Raw genomic sequence first — 21,045 nt, 5'->3', positions numbered from 1 at the left:
AGACCCTGAGAGTCTGATGACCAAAAGGGTGAATGGGTGCTGCCAAGCATATAGGAGATGCTGTGTCAGCAACCGAATCATGCCATGTAAGTGCTCGGGATGTCGTGAAGGGAGATGTTGCTCCATCCCGTGTGAAGGGGGAGGACGGCTCTCCCTGTGAGAACTTGCAGCAGAGATGAAAGGGATAGGGGGGACAGGATGGTAGGAAGGGTCGGGGGTCAGTAGAATGGGATAGACAGGGTGTCAAGCAGGACTGGAGACAGAACATGAGAGACTCCTAGCTCTGGGAAACGAACAAGGGGTGGTGGAAAGGGAGGTGGGCGGGGGGTGGGGGTGACTGGGTGACGGGCACTGAGGGGGGCACTTGATGGGATGAGCACTGGGGGTTATGCTATATGTCGGCAAATTGAACTCCAGTAAAAAAAAAAAAAAGTTAAAAATATTAAAAAAAAAAAAAGGACTGGGGCAGGACCCAAGGAACTGTTATTATCCACAGGGCTGACAGGACAGGGAGAGGTGGCTAGAGTGGTCCAGAGAAGGCCTCTGCCAGTTGCTGGGCCTTAGGTACAGGGTTGCTGCCAAGTAGGAAACCTGGCAGTGGAGAGTGAGGTGACCAAGACTCCTTCTCCTCACTCTCCTGCTCATGCCTCCCATTGACCAAGCACAACCAGAGCCAGAGGTCCATGGGGTCAGCTGATGTCATCCATACAGGATGGAGAAGGGCAGGAAATGAATGTGGATGGAAGGCAGGTGGGAGATACCCTGCCTGGAGCATCTGGCAACATTTATGAAACAGAGATCAAGGAATGGAGAACGTGTTTGTAGAGTCTTGGGCAAAGACGCACGGCTGAGCAGCATTCCACTTTTTCCTTTCCGTAACCCTGAATCCACTTACCAAGAGAGGACACCACTGGGGGGAAAGAGAGGAATTTGGCTGCACTGAACCTGAGAGGGTCACGGCTTTGATGACGCATCAGTAGAACAAAGGGATTGATGGGCTCCTGAAGTCTCTTCCTGGTGCTTACCTTCAGAGAGGTGCTCACACACGCATGCACACACACGCACATACACACCTGCCCCGTCCTCCCCTGACATGGCCCAGCTGTTGGGACCAAAGCTCCTCTCACGTGAGTGTGTGCACACATCCCCCGTCCCTGCTGCCCGGGGAGAGAGCTGTGCTCATCTGCAGATGGTAAATCTGCAGTTCAGCCTGTAAATCCCACCACGGGCCATGGCCTCGGGTGAGGCACACCCTCCAACATTTATGAAGCGGGTGCTCCAGTGTCTCCCCAGACCTGGGCGAAATGCAGAGTGGGAAGCGGCAGGCTGGGTCCTGGGCTGCAAGCCACCTCACATTTGCCTTCCCTCCTTCGTTGGTGGAGGCACGGTATTTCTAGCAACACAATGGGATTTGGAACCCACGGACTGGTGGGAGGATTTGTGAGAATTACTGCCCAGCCAATGGCTTCAGACTGAGAGATTCATGACCGGCGTCTAATCCTACTGGGCTGACAGAGCAGAAAATGAGCGATTCCAGTAAAGCCTGGGGGGAGAAATACAGCACAGAATGTATTGATTATATTTCTGTTTAGGAACCTTAAGAAAGTATGGTGTTTTATAGGGTAACTTAATTTGAGAACAATTGGTAATATTATGCTTCAATTTCATGGCTAATAAAGTCTGAGGTAGTTCAAATAATAGCAAATTATTGTCTAAGTCAAAAACTGATTCTAAACATTATAGTTGGTCTAGTTTTTTTTTCCTTGTAAAATGCAAATAGAGTGGGAATAGGTGAAATGTGGTTAGCCTGAAGGCTTGTGTCCTGGCAGTAGCAGGTGTTGGAAGAATGTGCCCATCCCTTCTGCATCTTCACAGTTGTGTGGTGTGTGTGTGTGATGTACATGCATGTGTGTGTGCTGTGGTTGTGTTTGCATCTCTCTCTGTGTGGTATGTGTATGTGGTGTGCATGTGTGGATATGCAGTGGGGATGTGTGTGTATGCATGTATGTGGTGTGCATGCAGGTGTATGCTTTGTGTGTGTGTGTGTTTGCAGCTCTGTGTGTGTGGTATGTGTGTGTGTGTTGTGCATATGCATGTGTGTGTGCATATATGTGCTGTGTCTGTGTGTTTCCACAGGTGCCTGTGTCATGGGGGTTAGGAGAGCTGGGAGAAAGGCAGGGGTCCCAGTTTTTCTTCGCAGGTCCAAGTTTGCATCCCTGTGGTCCCAACTCTTCCTGCTGATGGCAATGACTACAGGCCCATCCTGGAAGCAGAGGCAGGAGCTTGCCATGGACTCCTCGTGGGCTTCGCCTCATAGTCCCTGGTTAGTGACTCTCCTGATCCTCTCACCTTCCCCTTCTGGGCCTTTACTTCCCCAGCATCTCCTATCATTGGGTGAGGTTGAGTCCCTATAATGAATCCCTTACTCTGTGTTATTCGGAGTGTTGTGCTTCCCTGATGCAACTCTAACAAACCTACTCCCTGTTGGGTTGATGCCTGGACTGTGTTAACACATCACCTTAGATGTCTTCATTGTGCTACCTGGTGACATAATTGTTTGTATAACGATTTGCTGAATGCCTCCTTTCCCATTAGATTCTGTGAGGGTGGGCAGCTCCATGTCTGCCTTGCTCCCTTGCAGCCCGGGCACTACTTCCACCAGGGCAGCCACATTCCATGGGAGTCCATAAATACCTGCCGAATGAATGATTTATTCCAAAAGCAGTGAGGGCACATGAACCTTGATTTTGTTTTTAGGCAATTGTTCACATGTTTTTGAAATCCCTAGGCTGTCAAGGTCCATGAACTGATGCACGTTAGCAGCCACTTTCCACTCATTGTCTCACCTGATGCCACAAACGAAGGAGGCACAAGCATCCACCTACTGCTAGAGACACACACTGTTAAGGTAATCACCATGAGTTTTCTTGGTCAGGGGTCATTGTTGAGTTGGATTTTCTCTTTTGGAGGCCTTGATAGTGATAGATCTGTTTATATGAGCTTATGTTTCGCTGTAAATGTGTCACAAGAAGTAAAAGCATAGAATGTGTTTGTTGTGCATCTAAGGAACCAAATTTTCCACAAATGCGATGACCTTGGAAAGACTGTGGTTGGCTTTGCGAGGAGCTTCATCCAGGGCGGTTTGCCATTTTGGCAAACTGCATCACCAGCAGCACCACCACCTGCAGTATCTGAGCTGCTGTCATGAGACCCAGCGATCGCTCTAGAGTTATAGCTGCCGCATTCTGGTGATTTGCAGTGTGGAGGCAGGGATTTGACTGTTTCTTGTGTCCTACATGGAGTTCCACTGAGCATTGCATTTTGCTGTCTTATAAACAGCTTCCTGTTAAACCTCTTTTATACCATATACAGGGCGTTATGTTGGAGTTTTATTTAATCTTGAAATTTAGGTATACAGGTAAGTTACCTATGAATTTAATTTCAGAATGGTAAAACAGGCGTTGCAGAATAATTGTTATCAAACTGGTGTTGCATTCGAAAGGGCAAGAGCTTTTCCACTATCTGTTAATGTCCTTCTAGCCTCACGGTGTCTCTGCATCTCCCCCATTCCCATAGCATCACATTTGACTTCCGGAGGAGGTTTGGCAAAAGCCAAGAAGAGGAAGCCTCCAAGTTAGCATGTTCAGGTATGGATTTCTTCTCTTTCCAGCTGTGTTCCTTTTACCTGGATGTTTACACATTTCTTGAAAATGTTTTGAACGTTGGAGAATTATCAGTGACATCAGAGCTTCACGGGAGACCTTTATAGCACTGCGCTTGACATTGTCTATTTGCAGCTTCTGGTGCTAAATTCAGTATTTACATGCAGCAAACTGGCTGCTTAACATTGGAGAGCGGTTCTACTTTTGCCTGGGGTGTAGACAGCTGGAAAGAATGTCACTCGGACTTCAGTGAGAACATGCTAGAGAAAGTACCAAATTGTAGCTTTTCCTGGAGCCATCAGAAGCCAGAGAGCTAAGATCACAGGGCAACTGGGTAGCCTGAAACCCAAAGAGACGGAGCCCTTCCCCCCCAGCAAAGGCAGGACATAGCAGTTGGCAGAGCATAGGAGGAAGCCCCCTCTACTAGAGAAGTGTTTCAAAGAAATCAGCTAAAATTTTAAGTAACTACACCTGGCCCCAGGATGGACTCCAGCGTGTCAGCACAGAGACCCTGGGAGCAGCAGATGCAAGAGGATTCACATGCACTCACAGACTCTGTTCCTTGTACCTCCATCAGGAACTCTCCAGAAAGACCAGGGTGGGAGGCTGGAGAGACCTTGAGTGGCCACTTTCTCCTTGCATCCTCACATGGTTGTGCCTCTGTGCATATGCATTCTTGGTGTCTCTTTCTCTTCTTATAAGGACACCAGTCAGACTGGATTAGAGTACACTCCTTATGACCTCATTTTACCCTCATCATTTCTGTAAAGGTCGGGTCACCAAATACAGTCACATTCTGAAGTGCTGGGGTAGGGCTTCAACACATATAGCTGTTGGGGGGAAATAATTCAGTCCATAATGATACCAAGAACTAAACCCAAACCCAGTTCCATCTTAACTAGATTTACTCAAGCCTCCCCCCTTAAAAAAAAAAAATCACCTCTCATCCTATTATAAGTGTTTCCCCATTGCTGCAGTCACTATGGTTGCCATGGTTAAAGATTACATAATAATTCTTAGAGTGGATTTGTCATGCTTATGTCTTTTCCTACTGTTGCACATTTTAGGTTAGTCCCCCCATTTTTTTTCTTTTTTTTGCAAGGAAGATTTTTTTATGCATGTATTTTCGATAGTTGAGAACAGGACATTAGGATAGATTCTAAAAAGAGAAATTAGTGCATGGAAGGGGATGACCTTTTTCATGTACCGAATTGTATTTCCTGCAAATTCATGTATTGAAGCCCTAATTCCCATTACAATGGCATTTGGAGGTGGGGATTTGGGGAGATAATTAGGGTTAAACAGAGGGTGGGCCTCTAACCCTACAGTGTCCTTGTAGGAGGAGAAGGAGGCACCAGCTCCCTCTCCCCACTCCCATCCCCAGCGTGTGCCCACAGAAAGGCCATGTGAGCACACAGCCAGAGCAGACCACTACAACCCCTTTTACACATTACACAGGCATTAATTATCCATAAATGCTCTTGCCCGTAATGAAGTCACCTACATTTTCTTCTGGCCATTTACACAAACTTCTCTGTATGACCCCCTCTGAAGGACTTTTCTGTCATCTATAAACAGGATATTCAAATGCACTCCTTCATGTAGATAATTTATGCAGATATATGTCGGATTTTAGCACTGATATCCCACAAATAAAATTCATGAATTTTGTATCTTTAACTTATCAATAACAAAGCAGTAACCAAATTCAGACATTTCCTTCTTTTTTCTTTTAGATCAGCCCTTTCATGTACATATGACCACATGACTAAAACCAAACCGAAACCCAAGAAAGCCCAAAACCCCTCAAACTAAAAGACCCCTGGAGTTATAAGAATTCGTGACTAAACCCTATAAATATTTTAGCAGACATTTTCCCAAAGTGTATTTTTCTGTGTCTTTAATACACAAGGAGTATTCTCTGAATACTTAATTGCTTTCACTAGATTTGCATTAGTTTAAAACACAGAGAGGAAAACCTCAATGCAACACTTTTCTGTCATGTGTGTTGGCAAATATGAGGAGTGAAAATTATGTAAAAATTAAAAATGAATAGCCAAGGAGAGATTGGCTATCATTAGATCATCCGACTTTGAAGACGAACCCTTGGTTCCCCCTGCGATAGCTGCTCTGGGACCACGGGAGTATCACTTGGATGGAGGATCAGTTTTTGCTTCAGAGCCTTTGTTGCTGTCTTCAATCGAAGCTGCAGTCAGTCAATGAACATTTATTGATTTTCCAAGGTTTCTTAGGATGCAAAGAATAAGGTACTGTCTGCATGGACTTTTTGAATCATTGGTTTTGTCAAAGTGCTGTTCTAAGGCTGACTACTGCTCCTGGTGGCACCCTAGGGACTTGCCCCTGGGTTCTCACATGAGTTACATCATCTGAAAGAGAAATACATCTTCTCTGCTTCTCAGGTTTGTCGATATTTCCTCAAAGACTGGGTATATTGCAGTCAATGTACAGATCAGGACTTTTAGAGGGAATAGGGAAATTTTCAGATGATCCAAAATTGTCACTTAATGTTAAATTGGCTCATGAATCCAGTTGCCTCCTTGCCCAATTTCCTGACATATGCACACAGCAAAATTGATGGGGGGCGGGGGGAGGGAGGGTTTTAGTTCACCTCTAAAGAAGGTGATTTCAGGAAGCAAGAGTTAGGGAGTAGGGAAGTGAGGTAGGGAGGGGGAAGGTAGAGGGTATGGATGTTATCCATAATACACACAAGCCAATAGGACTTGCAATTGTGACATGAGGGCTCAGGCCCAGGCTGCTCCTGCAAGGAGCATGGGTACCCCCAGAAAGATTCACCTGAAGGACAGCAGGTTTATTCATGTGCTCCATTCCCACTGACTGGGGACATTAACGTCTTCCTCCCTTCCTCCCAGCTGCCAAGAAAATCCTGGGGTACAAATAGGGGAGGCTCAGGTGGCTGCCTGAGATGGGGTGCTGCACAGTGCAGGATGAGTTTGAGTGCACTGGGAACTCTTCACTGCATCTGTGACACTGCATCAGGGAGACATGACTTGCAGTGCCAGGAACATCAAGTGACTTTGTCTCCCCCTTCCTTTTCCTATCTGACTCCAAAGCCAAACAAGCCAAGATCAGAACAGAGTAGAGGGAGGACCCAAGCTTCTGATCTCAAGACTCCCATAGTCTAAGTCTTGCTTTTTTTTTTTTTTTTTTTTGGTAAACTGTTGAGAAAGTGTGCAGTCCTTGCAGCTGCACTTAGATCATGATAATTATAAGGAAACAAATTAATGAAGAAGCCTGGGGGCATTGACGAGCATTCTTCCATTGTCATGGCTATGCAAGCGGTTCTCTTAAAGACCTATAGGACTAACTAGACTTAAAAAGTAATGAGGGTAACATGTTTTAACTCATATGTCTTTTCATAGAAGACAAGGGCAGGTGCAACCGCAACCTGAAAAATGCAAAATTTAGATCCATTCTCTGGAAAATGCACAATTCTGAGTTTCAAAGTCCAATGGCCAATTGTGGTGGAGGGCATCTGCATGGCTACTGTTGGTCATGGCTTAGGATAGCACCAACATACCCTTGACTTTTTACTTCATCATCAAGATAAAAATAGTAACATCTGTCCGAATGTGATACTACATAATATAAAGCTATGATATGTGGCTTCTTAAAAGCTTAAATATAGAAGACACTACTGAGGGGAGAGGTTAAGTAATGTAGAGTCAACCAGGAAAACAGTTAAATGAATGTTTAAAAGAGTGAGCTATTAGTGTCATTACCAAGTGGTAGGGTTGTGAGTGTGGTTACGAATTCATGTTTAGGGGAGGGTGGCTGGGAGATTTTGCTGTTGTTTTCCTGTAATGGTGAATTCCTTGGGAGAAACGGGTTTCAAGTACTGCTTACCTTTAGGAAGAGATGATGATAAGAGAGAGCATCTATGGCTAGAGTGGGACTCCAGAGATGACTTGGACATGGAACCATGGCCAATGCTACACTGAATATGTTTTCTAGAGAAGAACACACATTTTAGGCAGCTTGAAAGATTTGTTGTTGGAAGGCAGGATTTTAGCCATGTTGGAGGAATGGATAAAGAGACATAGTGTGTGATGTGCATAAGCAGAAGGATGGAAGACAACAGCAAAGTGGTGGGTTTGTACTGATTTACTGTGCAAGAGAGGAAGGGCACCATGGGAAAGGAGTCACTGGAAGAGGAAGTAACATTCCCAGGGGTCAGAGGACAGTCCAAGCAGCAGACAGTGGACCAGTGAAGAGCAGGTGTCAGTGAGGAGCAGGGTGGAATCCAGAGTGGGGAAGGTGGGAAACGTTAGGAAGGACCTACCCTTGGCTGGTTCTTCCATAATTAGTGTGTGATGGTTCCTGAGGATCTTCTGAGGAAGGCTTTCTGAATGGCCAGATCCTCTTTGGAGAACTTTGACCATGAATCATCTTCCATTATGTAATCAAAGTGCTGGGTTTCCTTCGCCTTTCATTCTCCTGGTGGTTAAAAGCAGGTTGCTGGTGACTTGGACTGAGTCTGATGAAAACAGGCCACCTGGTAGGAGCCCCTCAGTCCTGGCCAAGTGCTCAGCCAGCGATTTCTGCAAGTGACACTACATGTCTCTGCCACACATCTCATTGCAGCAATTAAGGGGGAGGGGTGCACAGGGCCTGGCAATCCTAGCAAGACCTCCCCTCCCCTAGCCTCCCTGCTTGAGATGAAATGAGAGCTGGTTTACCAAATTTCTCCTAAAAGACCAACAGAAACAATCTTATCACTCAGTATGCATATCTCTCTTTAGGTCATTCTCCACCAGAGCCCCAAGACTTTTAGTGGCCTCTTCCCATCCTGATTTGTGCCTCACAAGATTCTTTATATCTTTTAAGAGGACTCAGTCTCTCACCCCTTCCCTAACGCTCAAAACATTCTACTGTGTCCTCTGAAATGTGATCTGCTACCAGCAAAATTTCCTGGATCTTCAAGCTCTCAGAAAGTTTCCTTCTTTCTCAGAATGAGATCTGCTCTCCCCCGGGGACACTGTAGTCCTCTTGAGTGTTGGCTATTTCTTCTCTCATTCTCCGTGGAGCACAGGACTGGGAGGAGGGTGCACATCCTTTCTGTTTCTCATGGCCTCTTCCCTACCATTTTCTTCCTACTTTCCTCAAAAATTCTGGCCTCGTCAGATAGCTTACATTACCATACGTATTAGGCTGGGTTTTCCAGAGAAAGAGAACCAACCTCCTCTAATAGAAAATATTATAATGTCATATTAGAAAAAAATATGTGATATATTGTCTACATATTTGCAGTAAGGAACTGGCTCACATGATTATGGAGGAGTCTAAAATCTGTAATGGGTCAGTGAAGACCCAGGAGAGCTAAGGGTGTAGTTCTAGTTTGAGTTCAAAGACTTGAGAACTAGGAGAGCAAATTTGTGTAAAATCCTGTCCGAATTGGAGAGTGAAGTCAGGAGAAGACAAACGTCTCAGCTCAAAGACCACGAGGCAGAGAGAAAAGATTCTTTCTTATTCTGTCTTTCGTTCTATGTGAACCCTCAACGATTGGATGCAGCCTCCTCTAATGGGAGGCCGCATTCTGTTTTACTCAACCTACTGATCCAAATGTTAATCTCATCCAGAAACCCCCTTACAGACATACCTAGAAGAAAGTTTAACCAAATATTGGGGTGCCCTGTAACATGTACAACCAGTCATCACACCATACTGTCCTGTCACAGTCCTCCGCTCATCTTCTGGTCACTTTTTTTTTATGGAAACTTGGACACTCCATCGTTATTATTATCTGGGGAACTGTAGAGAAAATATTTTTATGTTTCTGCACAGTTAGAGCATTCTGAGCAAATTTTATTAAACTTGAGGCCTGCGCTAAAAGAACAAGCCTTGGAAGTTGAAGTGTGATTAGACAAGGAGAACTTTCCGGAGAGATTTGCCTCCCTGGAAGTGTATGTTTACAGTTCAAGGTGGGGATGAGACCCAGGGCCATCCATGGGTTCTGAAGCCGGAGACACTAATCTCTTCCTCTTGGAATCATTTATTTACATTCCACAGGGTAAGAACTCAGGATCCTTTCCAAGGAGAATTTATTTACACTAGGGAGTGACAAAGATTCTTTGCTTGACCAAACGTTAGTCAGGCTCCTGAACCTTCTCCTAGACCAGTCTGTATACTTCCTTGTAAAATCTAGTTTTAGCAAGAACCCTGCCAAGTCAGTTTAACCACAGCACCCACCCTGGATGTCTCCTCAGGTTCCTCATCTTCACCTCCCACCCCAGGTGGGGTCTGATCACCCGGCCTACTTTCAGCAAGAATCCTGTCAGGTCAGTTTTGCCAGAATCTGCTTTAGCCCTGAAAACTTTTTATCTACTCTGCTTAGACATGTTTTATCCACTGCCTCACAACCTGCTCCTTGGCTATAATTTCCACTTGTCTATGCTGTATCAGAGTTAAGCCTGGTGTATAGTAAAGTATTTTTCCCCCCATCTTAATAGTTCTGAATAAAATCTGTTTTTACTACTATACCTACTGTCCAACTCTGGTTTTTCTTAGGCAGGAAATAAATTTTATTTTCCTTTTTCAGAACAGGAGGAGGACTGGGACACAAGCCATTTTATGTAGCCACTCAGATTTATATTTTTATTTGTGGACCACAGTGTGTGTGTGGGGACATCTGACGTAGCTCTAATTGCATCTCATTGTATTACCGCAGGGGCAACTGGGGGATGTGAGGAAGGAGGGTGGTTATTAGAAGTAATAATTAGTCTGTCTTTGTTCTGGAAACTCACATCAACTTCAACTGAATGTGAACAGCCATGGATTCTGAACACAGAACATTGTCTTCAACACTGCTCCAGTTCTTGGTGATTGAACACTCCTGTCAAACCACCACACTCAGGCTTCTTGGGTCCTTCATTTCCTCACTGTGCATACACATTTCTTCTCTACTCTACTCCCTACCCATTGCTTTGATCATTTCTTAGGCCTCCAAAATTTAAACTCTGAACATATTCTGCTCAGACTCCCCACTTCTTTCTTTCTCTTTCTCTCTTTTCTTTTCTTTTCTTTTCTTTTCTCTTTCTTTTTTTTTTTTGAAGGAGGGGCGGAAGGGGAGGGGCAGAGAGAATCTCAAGCAGACTGCCTGCTGAACAGGAGTCCAACATGGGGCTTGATCTTATGACCCTAAAATCATTACCTGAGCTGAAACCAAGAATTGGATGCTTAACCGACTGAGCCACCCAGGCTCCCCTCTTATCTTCACTTATTGTAGTCCTTCTGCTTCCATGATCCTTAGTCTTCATTGGGACCACCAATGTATTAGCAGTCCTTCTTCACTCCTCATGACTCCTTTTTTCCACCCAGTTTAGAGTTCATGGACCTTAAATATAACCATTCCCTTACACACACCCTCAGCTTCTTGACCTTCCTGACATTGCTCGGCAAAACTCCAGCCTTCAGTACAGTAGATTTTCTGAGTATTTCACACCTGCTTCCATTGGCAGCATGTGGTGCTAATTGTTCCTGTTTTGAATTCATCACACAACCTCACATAGCTCTTCAGCACTGCCCAGCTACCCTACTACTTTCTCTTGTCATTTTTCCCCCTCACCTATACAGAGATAATTATTTCATACTTTCTCTTCTCTCCTTAAAATTGCTCATACCCTTATGTATTAGTCAGTTTTTGCTCTGTAACAAACAAGTACAAAATCCCAGTGGCTAGGAATTTGTGACCATACTTACAGGTCTGTGGATCAGCCAGGCTGCTTGTTCCATGTGTACCTCCATGCGTCCTACCATTATCCTGGTAGTAATTGGTAACCAGGGGCCACATTCTTCTCATGGCTATAGCAGAAGCAAAGGGGCCAAGACCAGGTGGACTAGGTCATTTTGTTTCTCTGTTCACCTTACATTCATTCACATTCCATTGGCCAAATTAAGTCACAAAGCCAAGCCCCCCCCCCCCCCCCACCATGATGGGAAAGTCTACTCCTCAGACGGAGATATTGGGGGAAGGGAATGATTATTGTTGAACAATAATTGCCCCCAGGTGATGATATTGTTTTATTTCACTGAGTAATGAAAGGAGAACCACCTTATGTTTTCCCTGCCAAATTGTCAGCCCAATATCAGCCTTGGTCTGACTCATGCACCCTACTTCTCTTGTGGTAAAAAGCCTACTTTTGCTGTGCCCACTGCTCCAGTGTGCCTTGGATCCTGTCTTCTTTGGCCATGCCAGTTGGCTTCCCTGCATGGTTGGCTTTTCCTTCTCTCCTGAATCATTCTCATTAGCTAGCACACTCTATTGCCTGCACTGAAGCATCATCCTTGTTTGTTTGACCCTCTAGTCACTAACCCCATCTGCTATTCTCTATAGCAAAACTCTTCACAAGAGTTGCTCCAAATCACAGTTCCCACTATCCCATTTCCCAATTCCAATCAAGATTTTGTCCTCCACATTGAGATCATGCCAGTCAAGGCCACCATTGACTACCATCTTGTCCAACCCAGTGGACACTTGTCACTCTCCATCATGCTTGACCCATTGGTGGCATTTGACATGGTTGATTGCTTCCTCCTTTAAATCTCCATGGTTTCCCTGAAGCTCCATTCTCCCCTTCTACCGTATTAACTTCTTCTATGTTTTTTTTTTTTTTGTTGTTGTTGTTTGTTCTTTGGGATTCTCCACTTCCTGTGATGTCTAAATCTTGGTTCATTCTGAACTGAGTTTTAGATTCTCAAGGTACAGTCTCTTTCTAGATGGCTTCACATTTCACATTTCATTAGTCTCATGGCTGATAGTTCCACATTTTATATTTATCCTTGACCTCCCCCTGAATGCCAGACTTGTTATCCAATTTACTATGTGGCATCTCACTGGGATGTTGACCACATCAAATCTGCATATCAATACTAGATTTCTCTCTGACCTCAATGCTCCACATGTCAGAAATGATACAACCTATTGTCTGGGCACATGGCTTTGGTTCTCTTCTTCACATCTTTCATCCAATGTCTTATTGGAAATATCCTTTAGACACATCTGGAATTCACTTGTCACCACTTCTATGTTAGGCAGAATGGTGACCCCCCCAAAGATGTCAATTATGTAATCTCCAGAACCTATGAATGTCACTTTACATGGGAACAGGGGCTAGGCAGATGGGACTTGATCACAGAGTGTGAGGGGGGAGATTATCCTAGATTATCTGGGTCACACAAGTCCCTAAAATGGAAGAGGAAAGCAGAAAGATGGGTCAGAGAGATATGATGTGGGTATGAGTCAAATGCTGCTGTTGGCTTTGAATATGAAGAAAAGGAGGCCATGAGCCTAGGAATGTGGCACCTTCTGGAAGCTGGGACAGCCTTCACTTCACAGCCTACAAGGACACAGAATCCTTTGCTCTATAGACACAAGGAACTGAGTTCTGACATCTCAAATGAACAGGAAACAGTTTCTTCCCTGGAGCCTCCAGAGAGGAATGCCACCCTGCCAACACTTTGATTTTAGCATCGTGAAACTCTTCTGGACTACTGACCTACAGAGTTGTAAGCTAATAAATTAATGTTTCAAGGCACTAAATTTGAGGTAACTTGTCACAGCAGCAGTGGGAAACGAAAATACAGCCTCTGTTACTATCACCTTGTGGAAGGCGCTATCATCACTCATTGGCAATAGTTTCCTATTTATTTCTACTCCACAAGGTAACCAAAGTGATATTTTATTTTTTAAAGATTTACTTATTTATTTTAGATGGGGGGAGGGGAGACAGCAAGAGTGTGCAAGTAAGAGGAGGGGCAGAGAGAGAGGAAGAGAGAATCCTCAAGCAGACTCCTCACTGACATGGGGTTTGATTCCAGAACCTTGAGATCATGACCTGAGCTGAAATCAAGAGTCGGATGCTCAACAAACTGAGCCACCCAGTCACCCTCTAAAGTGATATTTTAATATATAAATCAGATCATGTCATTCTTCTGTTCCTCTAAAAGCCTCTCAACACATTTTGAAAAAAGTCAATTTTTAAAAAAAATCTGGGTCCTCACATCTCTTCATGCCTAATGCCTGTGTAACTTTATGATCTTGAATTCTTCCAGGCTCGCTCCTTCCTTCTCAGTTTGCTCCAACCACACTTTCTAAATTGCTCCACTGCAATTTCTAAAATACACCAAACTCATCCCTGTATCAGAGCTTTATCCTCGCAGTGCTCTTTTTCTTGAATCCTTGCTTTTCTCCCAGATATTCACCAGGTTATCTCCCTGATTTCATCAGGTCATGCTAACATGGTATCCCTAGGGGCAGGACCTCTCTGTCAGCCGTATTTATAATTGGCCCCTGTCCTACTACTACCTTTATTCCTTTGCTGCTGTATTATTCTTGGTAGTATTATTACTAGAACTTGAAATGAGTATTATAGACTCATTCCTTTGCTAGTTTGCTGTTTGTCTCTGCCACTGGACAATAAACTTCTTGAGGGCCCCTAAAAGTATATCTTGTATATTACTGTTTTGTGCATTGCTGGTTAGAATAGATTCTGGTATATACTAAGTTTTAATATATTTTTGTTGAATGAATAAGTGAGGGACAGTATCTGAGTCTTTGATTTGATAAATCCATTTCTTCTATACCTTAAGCACTAGGAGAAGGAGTGGAGAGAGATATTCTCAATTTTGTGTGTAATTAATTCTTTACCAGACAGAGTAACATGTCATCAGGCTCCCTGGTGAAGGGTCTTTGTAGGGCCATGGAAGGCAATGGCGCTGGATTGGGCTGGCATGTTGCACATCTCCCAACACAGCAGAATCAGAGCCCAAGGGGCAGATCAAACAGGGGAGCATTTGATGGAGCTAGTCGGCTGCTGCCTCAGGGTGCTGGGGCTCAGAGGGGCAAGAGGTCACAGCATTTTGCTTGCTCCTTTGGTTTTCTGCTGAACTTACAGAGTTTTTGAGGATAATGATGGCTGGAAGAGGGTTCTCTCCTCCTCCTGTGTACAAAATGAGCTGGTACCATGCTGTCACAGCCTACAGGAAAGGTCACTGAGCATGACCTTCCAATTAAGTAACATATCTAGCATCTCTCATTTCTGATGACATCGCTGAAGTGCTGAGACATCAGGGCATGAAATGTTAAAAAAAAATCCCAACTTATTCATGGAACAACTCCTTCACATGGGGAGGAAATTCTGGCAGGTGTGTCCTTGGGTCTACGTGACCAGCAGAACTCCTATATGTCACCATCCACTTCCTTCCATCTATGCTTTGGGACCCAGTGGCACAGCAGGGCTCAAGCTTCTGTAGCCTTCTTTGTGTACATCCTGAGTTTTCCTATAGTTTTGGCCATTTTTAAATTACAGTTGCAAAATAGAAATTTACCTTTATTTATCTATTAAAAATAGTTATTTTGTCCTGGTCAAGTTACTCTGCTATTTACTCTTTTACTCTTTTTCCTGGATGAAGTAGCAATTTGGCATGAGTGTTGATTTTCATATTTCTATCAGTAGCAATCTACAACTTCAGAGTCACATGGGGCTGCACAGGAGACATGCCTTATAATGGATAATGATATGTGATATGTGATGACATTTAGTAGAGCTTACGAAGTGCCAGGCTCTGTAGTAAGAGCTGCACTTTATATGTATAGTCCCTCATGTTCTATTCTTCTCACTTCAATCCAGCTTCTATCCCTAGGACAGCAAGGAATCAGTTCATGTCAAGGTCATCAATGACCGCCATCTTGTTAAGACCCAAGAGAGCCACACCAGTTCTCTCACTGGTGCCTCTTGGCAGCATTTGAACCCACTGACCACTTTCTTCTTCTGAAACATTTTTCTCTTTGGCTTGCATGTTGTTTCATTCTCTTGATTTTCCTTCTCCTTTAATTGCTTTCTTTATTGTTTGTTATTACCATGTTTCATGTTGGAGAAGCCTAGTCCATGGTCTTTTTTCTTCTGCTGCTTACATTTTCTCTTTAGGTGGTTTATCATGGTTCTACACCTTTACGCACCATCTATATCCTGATGATTTATACATTTATCTTCACCCCTGACTTCTTCCCTGAGCTCTAGTTTCATATACACAACTGTCCCCTTGGCATCTCTGTTTAGATGTCTATTATGCCTCTCAAATACAAAAGCCCCAAATAGAACTTTTAGTGATCCCCACCATAAAATGAAAAAAAAATCTAGAAGCAATTCTTGATGCATCTCTTTGCATTATTGTAACATCTGAATACATTAGCAGGTCCTGCCATCTCTATCTCCATAATATACTTCCCCAACTCGTCCACTTGGCCCATGCTTATGGCTGTCACCATGGCCCAAGCCACTATTACCTCTTGTCTAGATAACTACCCTAGCCTCTTACTGGTTTCCTTAGATAAATAAGGAGGAAGATCATTTTTTGGCAATAGCAGCAGAGCCCAGTAACAGAACAACTAGATGCTGAATAAAATGAAGAGTGAGTCTGTGAAATTTGCTATGCAGGCAAGAATAAGACCTTACATCATTATCCACAGATTACAAGATCAGGACTGCAAAGTTAACCTGTTCTCCCCAGCTAGGAAGGTATTGTGTGTTTCCTAAGGGCATAATATGGACGTGAGAACCTAACACGTACTTGTATATGTGGTTAGCACGTACACTTGATTTAAAAACTTAGCAAATACCCTCAACCATTTGTCACAGTGTGATTGTGATTCTCAAGTAATTCCTTTAATTTAACATCACCATTAAAATAATCCCAGTGGGTATTGGCTGAAGTAGAAACACTTGAAACTGGTGAACAACATTGTCACAGGACTGGAACCAGAAAAGACAATGGGCCTAATAATAGAAAGAGTGAGTGTATCAGCTCTTCCATTAGGTTGCTTCGATGTTCCTTTTGGGTGATCTCTACCTCAACCTTCTTGGGAGAGAGAAAGACAGAAGATCCTTATGAGGTGGCCCAAGAAAGAGGTTTCTTACATAAATGCACTCAGATATCAGCATAATCTTTTAGAGCATGTACTGAGTTTAACAGCTTCCTCCCTGAACTTATGTCCATCTAGAACCTGTGTATGGGACTTGATTTGGAAGTAGGGTCTTTGCAGATATAACCAAGTTAAGATGAAGTCATTAGGATGGGCCGTAAGTCTGCAATAACTAATGTCTTTACAAAGGTAGGAATTGAACACAGAGATGCAGATGCACAGGGAAAACGGTCAGTGAAGACAAGCAGAGACAAGAGTAATGGAGCTAAAAGCCAAGCTACTCCAAGGACTGCCAGCAACAACCAGAACTGGAAGAGACAAGTAAGGACTTTCTGCTAGTGTCTGCAGAGGAATCATGGCCCTGTTGATGCTTTGACCTCAGACGTCTGGTCTCCAGAACTGTGAGAGAATACATCTCTGTTTTTATAAACCATCTACTTTGTGGGTGCTTGTTAATGGTAGCCCCAGGAAATGAATACAGAGCATCTGAATTGGTCACTTTCAGATGCTCAAAATAAGTAAAAATTCCCCATAAAACAGCTTATCTTTATTTTGAAAATGGTTTCTAAAGATCTACATGGAGAGACAGTATATTCACATGATGCTCAAATGAAAAATCAATCTGAGAATGTGTGAAAAGCACCCCTTCCTTCCTCTGCTCCCACTTCCCCTCTTCATAGGCAACAATTTTTATTAGTTTCTTGGGTATTTCTCCAGGACAATTTTGTGCATATACAAGCAATTCAAGGACACATTTTCCCCCTATTTAAAAAAACAAATCATAGCATACTATACACTCCGCTTTGCACCTTGCTTTTTTTTTCACTCAATTATTTATCTTGGAAAACTTTCCATATGAATATATAAAGAGCATCTTGATCCATTTTTATAGTTGCAAAATTTTCCATTGTGTGCTTGGAATGATAATTTACTTAGCTGCTCCTCTCATGATTGCCTTCCAATATTTTACCTCCCCTTCTCCAGACCCTGGAAACCACCACTGTATTTCCATCTCTATGAATTTGACCACTCTAAGGGCCTCATATAAGTAGATTCATATAATACTGTATATTTGTGTCTGGTATATTTCATGAGCATGAAGTCTTCAAGGTTTTTCCATTTTGGAGCAGGTGTCAGAATTTTCTTCCTTTTTAAGACTGAAGAATATCGCACATGTATGCACAGACCACATTTTGTTTATCCATACGTCCGTGAATAGATGTTTGGGCTGTTTCCAGCTTTTGGTTCTTGTGGCTAATGCTAGCATGAACATGGGGGTACAAATATGTGTTGAAATCTCTTATTACAGTTCTTTTGGGTAGATAATCAGAAATGAAATTGTTGGATCATTTGGTAATTCCATGTTTGATTTTTTTTTGAGAAACCTCTCACAGTGGCTGTGCCATTTTACATGCCCACCTATAGTGCACCAGTGTTCTAATTTCCCTACATTGCCACCAATACTTATTTTCTTGTTTTTTGATATCAGTCATCTTAATGGATATGAAGTAGTATCTCATTATGATTTTGATTTATTTTTCTCTAATGGTTAGTGATATTGAGCAGTTTCATGTGCTTATTGGCCATTTGTATATCATCTTTGGAGAAATATCTATTCAAGCTCTTTGCTCATTTTTAAACTGGGTTCTTTTTGTTGCTGTTAAGTTCCCCATAATTGCTTTTTATATATTTAAACGCCACCATACTTTGTGCTGTTTTTGATAAAAAATGTGTAACAGGCAGTAGTTGCAACATAACTACTTTTCTGCTTCACAGAATTTATCTTTTCCTTTCCAACTCAGAGATGTCTTGCCTCAGTGACTCCATTGGTTGCAGTACAGGGAAAACTGGAGGAGTCAGCCATGATACAAACTTCCAGATTGTAGACCCAAAACTTCTGACTTCTTGGTGTAAGATTTTCAGTTCACATATTTAACATTTAATAAGGACTTGCTATAGTGAGCACTGTTCTTGCAGTGGACAAAACAAAAACGAACTAGAAATTATCACTGTCTTTGCAGAACTTGCAGATAAATAAACACATGATTGTAAGAGAGGGTGGAAGAGCTGTAGGTCCTGGGCATCTAATTAGGAATGTCTTTGGCTCTATCTATCTATGAGTCAGAAGACTAAGAGGACTGTTACTTTATCAGATAATCATAAATTTGAACCAAAGTCTCTTTGCAATGTCTCCATCCGAAACTCATCATATTCCCATAGGCTCTTCAACTACAAAATGGGACAAAGGTAGGGCATGAATTCAGAAAGTGAATGTTATGAGAGTAGAGGTTAGTTGATCTAATTAAATTTTTCTTGAGCACCTACTGGATGCCCAATATTGTGCAAAGGCAGGGTCAGAAAATACTTCTCTGATCTTCTTCATGTCAGCCCTGTAGTAAGTCCATCTCCTAGGGTGAGACTGACAAAAATATGGCATATGGCCGTTATGGCAGACATCACTAATTGTGGGTTTTTTCTCACTTAGCCCAGTGGTAGCTTCCCAACCCATGCCCACCAGTCAATAGGGTCTCCATTTGGGTCTCCCAAATTTAGGGGTCTGTATTAATGTCTGCTCCTTAGAGGAGAGGAAACTTTGGTGCTTCAGGGAATGAAGCCAGAGAGACTGCTCCCCTCTGGGCCTAGATCCTGGTGAGTCAAGGTTGCTACCTCTTTTTTCCTCTTCAGTTTATAATTTCTCTTAAAAAATATTGTGTTTAAGAGAAAAAGCTGAAATGTGCTGGTCCCTGAAAAGAAACAGTCATTGTAGGCTTTCATTTGACTGATGTGCTCACACATTTGTTTGCATCCTGTTCGTTTGTGTATCCTTGGCTCCTGCTGTAGCACTTGGGACATGATGGGGCTCAGAGAACATTAGCTGGATGAATGACTGAATTTACAAGAAGCCAAAGTCTTGAACCTACCCAATTGGTCAAATAAGAGTACAGGTAGACTATAGGACCATACCAAGTTACTGCTTCCCAGGTAAGCAGGAAAGCCCTCAGATAGTAGTCCTATCTGAGGGCTATAGGATTACTACTTGGGAGCCATGTATTCAGGTATTCACTCATGCATTTGTTCACTGTGTATGTGTTCGCCTCGGGTACTTGGGAGAGACCAGGAGCATGATCTCCAACCTCATGGGACACCCAGTCTAGTTGAGATGACACACTTTAGACAAATAGAGAACTAGAAACTGATAAATACTAGGAGAGAGAATGCAGGAAAGATGTAGTTTAGATGGGGTTTAAGAGTTGGCTGGTGAAGAGGGGGGATGGAGCTTGGCACTCAGTCTTTCACCTGGCGGTCTTCTGAGACTTGACATATGCTCCCAGTATGAAGGACCAAGGGGCACGGTGATCTGCTGCTCTTGTTGCATCAGGGGCACCTGGTTCTTAGAGCAAACTATTCTCCTCCATAAGTACACAGTCTGTTATCTAACATGCTCTACTGGCGGTGGGATCCGAGTGTGCTTTCCAACATCATTAAAATTTTAGCTTCTCAGACTTTGATTCCAAAGAAGCAATAAACTAAATATTTAAGAGGCCCAGGATTAAAGTAGACAGACAACCCCCCAAAAGTATCCTACTTTGTAATTATAAAAATTAGCATAGTTTCCACTTCATAAAAATGTGCTCTTGCAGAGTTTATTGGTTTTCACTTTATGGTGGCTTAACTAAATCTGAGCCCTCAGAGCTTGGATTTTTAAAAATATTCCATAAAAATAGAGACTTTATTCTGTTCTATTTAAAGCTTTAATTTCTTTTCTCTATTTTATGAAACAATTTTAATTTTATGTCAGATTTCAAATCCTGGTAAGACTTTGGAATGCTTATTCTATTTGATGGCTTCATTCCTGCCTCCCTTCTTCCCTCCTCTCTCTCTCTCCTCTCTCTCTTCCTATTTTTCTTCTTTCTTCTCTCCTTCCTTCCTCCAATCCTTCCTTCCTTTGTGTTCTCTCTCTATCTTTGAAAAATATAGAATTTGAGCTTAAAGCCCCCCCCCCCCTAAAATTAAGCCTTAAAAAAGGTTAAAACCCATCTTCTCTTTATTAATACATTCTACAAAGTTTTCTAGTTATCTCTAGGGTAAGATAAAGGAGAGCATTTTAGAACCATCTCTACCAATAAGGATATTATAAGAAACAAAATCTTTAAAGATTAATTGTTAATAATGCTCCCTTCATGTGACCGTATTCAGGGATTTTTCCATTTGCTTGTGTATAATCAAGTCTTCCCACTATCTATTTTTCCTCCCTGGTGTCTGATGTTTGCGGTCACTCTCTACTTCCTTGGCTGGCATAGTGCTTCCTGAATGTCCCTGTAGCAGTGATCTTTGTAGCAGAGGGACAAGATGCATGTCCCTGGGGTTTTGGGGATAGCCCAAGATGGCTTGCCAAAGGCACAAGGCTTTTGTGTGATCTCATAT

At 42.9% G+C, this 21,045-nt stretch overlaps 1 long non-coding RNA gene across 1 annotated transcript; it reads left to right on the top strand.

The window, feature by feature from the left end:
• Positions 1 to 350: 350 nt before the first annotated feature.
• Positions 351 to 10,170, top strand: LOC140595751 (uncharacterized). Its single transcript, XR_011997630.1, has 4 exons — positions 351 to 2,323; positions 2,789 to 2,908; positions 3,577 to 3,647; positions 9,908 to 10,170. It is a non-coding gene; the product is annotated as an uncharacterized lncRNA (long non-coding RNA).
• Positions 10,171 to 21,045: the final 10,875 nt, after the last annotated feature.

The sequence above is a fragment of the Vulpes vulpes genome, chromosome 15, assembly GCF_048418805.1.
Source record: "Vulpes vulpes isolate BD-2025 chromosome 15, VulVul3, whole genome shotgun sequence".
NCBI classification, from domain to species: Eukaryota; Metazoa; Chordata; class Mammalia; order Carnivora; family Canidae; genus Vulpes; species Vulpes vulpes.
The sequence above is the reverse complement of the archived record's forward strand: the minus strand, read 5'-3'. Positions and strand labels throughout refer to the sequence as shown.